Source organism: Aplysia californica, unplaced genomic scaffold (genome assembly GCF_000002075.1).
Source record: "Aplysia californica isolate F4 #8 unplaced genomic scaffold, AplCal3.0 scaffold01352, whole genome shotgun sequence".
In the NCBI taxonomy this organism is placed as follows: Eukaryota; Metazoa; Mollusca; class Gastropoda; order Aplysiida; family Aplysiidae; genus Aplysia; species Aplysia californica.
Window position 1 is genome coordinate 18,292 of NW_004798622.1, and position 3,786 is coordinate 22,077.

At 41.4% G+C, this 3,786-nt stretch overlaps 1 protein-coding gene across 1 annotated transcript in view; it reads right to left on the reverse strand.

Annotated features, from left to right (window-relative positions):
• LOC101851007 (dorsal root ganglia homeobox protein) overlaps positions 1-3,011 on the reverse strand; it is a gene marked incomplete at its 3' end in the record, with an annotated part of 18,028 nt that extends 15,017 nt beyond the window's left edge. Inside the window, 1 exon segment of the mRNA XM_013090588.2 lies at positions 1,767-3,011.
• Between the last annotated feature and the right edge of the window lie 775 nt (positions 3,012-3,786).

Here is a 3,786-nt window from a genome sequence, read left to right on the forward strand (position 1 = left end):
GTGATAATAATGGTAATTACAATTATACAACGCATAGCCATGCTCTTCAACATACGCCAAGTCTTATTCTTATTATACATCTGTTAGCCTATAAAAAGAACTATTTTTGGACATCAGAGTGTTTTTTTACATTCTTTTCACAGCCTGGACAAGACTTATAAAATGTCAACCGAAGAGAGAAGATATCAAATGTTGCTCACTTAACGGGGGGAGCGACAGTCAAGGTCCATTTTCTATGTCGGGTCTAAGTACACATATACGTTAGGCATAGAAAAATAATTAGATACGTACTTTTGTTTCTGAATAGCTACAACGGTTGCTATGGAAATGGCTGCCATCTTTTAAATAAACATTGAATTTCCAATCCCTATGGCTTTCTTATTTACTCTCCAAATTTGACCAAAATTAGTGAGAGTATACCTGAACCAGTCCCAATGAAAGTGACAGGGAGTTGGGTTTTTTCAATTAGTGTAAAAAAAATATGAGAATTTTCTCAATGTATATAAACCTTTTCTAAATTTTGGCTGCGTAATCGTCTGCCAATGGAAAAGTGGGGGTTTTGTTGGTAAATATCTCTCTGCTACACTGATGGGAGCTTTGCCATCTATGTTTCATGAAAGTTTAATGTCAAAAGGGTGAAAACTAAGAAAGGAGTAAGGGGGACTGAAAAAATCCAGAAAAAAACATTTTGTGAACGACAATTATTGTAACTATATTTTAACCCAGCCTCAAGTTTTCAAAGGCAATTTACGACGAGAATAAAGACATTCTTAATTGTCTCCTTACTATTTTTAGACAAAGAAATGGTTGCTCTTAAAAAATCAGCCAACATCTCAATTTGCATAGCTTGACCCAAAATCGGCCAAACTGAGGGTCGCTCCTCCCGTTAAAAAGCTTTTACAGCTCTTTAGGTTACCAAAGGTAAGCGCATGATTAAATCTTACGCATCAATATTTTGGTTTGAAAAACCCATGGTGCTGAAAGCGGTTAAACTAAGCTCAAACAATCGTACTGTAAAAATACTGAATAATCTGAAAGGGGTATAACAGAAAACGACAATAAACCATCATGAAATATAAACAAGTAAAAAAAAAAAGAGTGACGAGAAATAAACGTTGGATCAGATCCATATACATGTAATTGTTTTTACAGTGTGCTGCGACAGAGAAAGAATCTCAATGAAAATCTACACCCGACTGACTTTTGATTACAAGTATTTGACATCGAGGGTGTCATGACAATCATAAAACTTTATTACATTTATATAGCGTTCTATTCCATACAAATATAAGCTCTGGGCGTTTTACATCGATAATATAATTACTGAGATTAAAACCCCAAACACACATAAGAAAAAAAATTCATATAAACAAGAAACCCACTTCAACCGCATAAGGAAAATGTTCCCAGCCATACATTGATTATTTACACATAAGTACAACAGTGAAATCAAGACAAATCAGCATACGCTAAAACATTTCAACTGAGACTTAAATAAATGAGTGTAAATATGGAAGAGTTTATTGTAGAGTTATTGTGGCAAACGAATGCCATCGCATTGGGGCGGGGGAAAGGGGGGGGGGGGGGCGTTATAAATTAAAACAAACAGAAAGAGTAGATAGGACAAGAATGATAACCAATGTCATGCATGTGAGAAAGATGCGATAATAAGGTGCGACTGACTTTATATAGCGTTTCATGAACTAAACAAAAGCCAACAAAACAAAACGGTAAGAACATTGAATGTGCCAGCAAAGATAACTTACGTTATTATTGTTCTACTGTTCCCTTGTCCTCACTGCTCCAGGAATGCGCAATCTCCTCAAGGCACAGACGTAGCCACTTGTGAACGTTTACAAACGTCCTGCGACCATCTCAGACTCCCTGACTGTTCATGCTCCGGCACAGAACGTGAGTAGCGATGTAAAATGCTTTGCCGATTTCTGTTTTATCATTAGACACTGCTCCCGAGATGTATTCAAGTAAGTTCAGATTCTCAACACCACTTTCAAAGTGACGTCAACCAGTCCGTTTTTGAGGAGCGTTCACACAAAACTGTCAGGGATGTTAGATTTCAAGAATCTTTCTCTTCAACATTGGAAGATTTTAAGAGGCAGGTCCTCTGGTTTAGATATTCATTTCTGACAGAACCAAGTCGGATCAGTGTGGCGGTTTGAAAACTCTCAAACAAATAAGTTCAAAAACGCATCACTGGAGATTCGAAACTAAATTCTTCTGCACCATCCCAGCAAGATACCTTGAAAAAAGAAGAGTCCTTTATTTAAAATGGAATGCCTTCAAAAAGCATAGTCTGTAAAACAACCTTTAAAAATCAAAATTGGCTTGCTAGAACCCTGTCTTCAAATCCTGTTCCCTGGTACACGGAAAGGAACACATTCACGTGAAGAGAGAATCTGTGTCAATGATATCCATTTACAGAACGTTCCTGAAACCGTGCTCACCACAACACTGACACACGACGCGGACTGTGTGAAAGACGAAACTGCGACAAAAGCCCTATACTGTTCCAGACATGACTGCTCTCAAAGACACCGAGGACTGAACTCCCTCCAGCTCAGCCTGACAACCACGTTTTGACCAGTGTCGCTCGCTCCGATTTTCTCCTGGGCTTCTTCCAGTAATTCAGTTTACACACGACAAAGCCGCAATTAATCAGCTTTGGTAAATGTCAAAGCACGTGCTCGCGGCTCACGGACGCCTCGGACCAATCAGAGAGCGAGGCGATGGGGCGGTGCCTCCAGGGAGGGCCGGGCGCTCACGGGAGCGGCCTATGACGGCTGGCTCTGCCTGCTGCGACAGGATGTGACGTCATGAGGCGAGGACACCCCGCGTGCGCGCGCTGTTCTGACATCTTGATCCGTCGGGCCATTGATAAATACGACTTGATTTCAATCTGTAGCATCGACTTGTTACAAAGCCAAGCGGGGGTCGCTCAACGAGATAGGCGCGGGAAATCTGTGTCGAGAGTGAGAGATGAGGAACTGACGGGGCGGGGTGAAAAGAGGTGTACACGGCAGGGAGTTGGGAGGACGAGTGAGAGGGTGTGAGTGAGTACAGAGGAGCGGATGGGTGCATTCGTGTGAACGCGTGTGCGCTCACTTGAGGGTATGTGGTGGAAAGTTGTAGCGGGAACAGATTTCTCTGTACGACAGTTAATATGAATTGCAAGAATTTGATATTCTGGAAAGGAAGGGAGTTCATAATTTACGGTTATTCACAATAACATTTTTCTAATATTTACCTTAAATACAATTTTATTTGGAACGAAGCAAAACGTTAATGTTGTAACTGACATGGGATCGCTGACTGAGAGACCATTTGCGCTTTTTGGCGTAGGGAGACTGATGTGCCTAGTTCGAATAATATTATCACGAAATATTCTTAGATATTATTTTTTCAATATGTTTTCTTGTCCTAAACCTCACATGCTCGGTCACCATGGAGGTAAACTGTATGAAGTCAGAGTTCACATCTCTCAAATAGCTATTTACTTGAAAGGAGCTGTAAACTAATACAGGGCTGTACCGTAGCTGGCTGGGCGACGATGTGATTTTAAAAAATCTTACCTGCACTCACACTACCAGCGTCTGTGATGTAGCGGCGAGGCACTTCGCCGTCGCATGCACAGGTCCAGAGTTCGATTCCCGTGGGGGGGGGGGGGGGATTTTATCCAGCATCTTTGACTTTCTGTTGGGATTGTGTATTCCTCCTCAGCACGGGTTGGCCCTGACAGGCAGGGTTAAAGCCAGCCTTCTAAATGGCGAC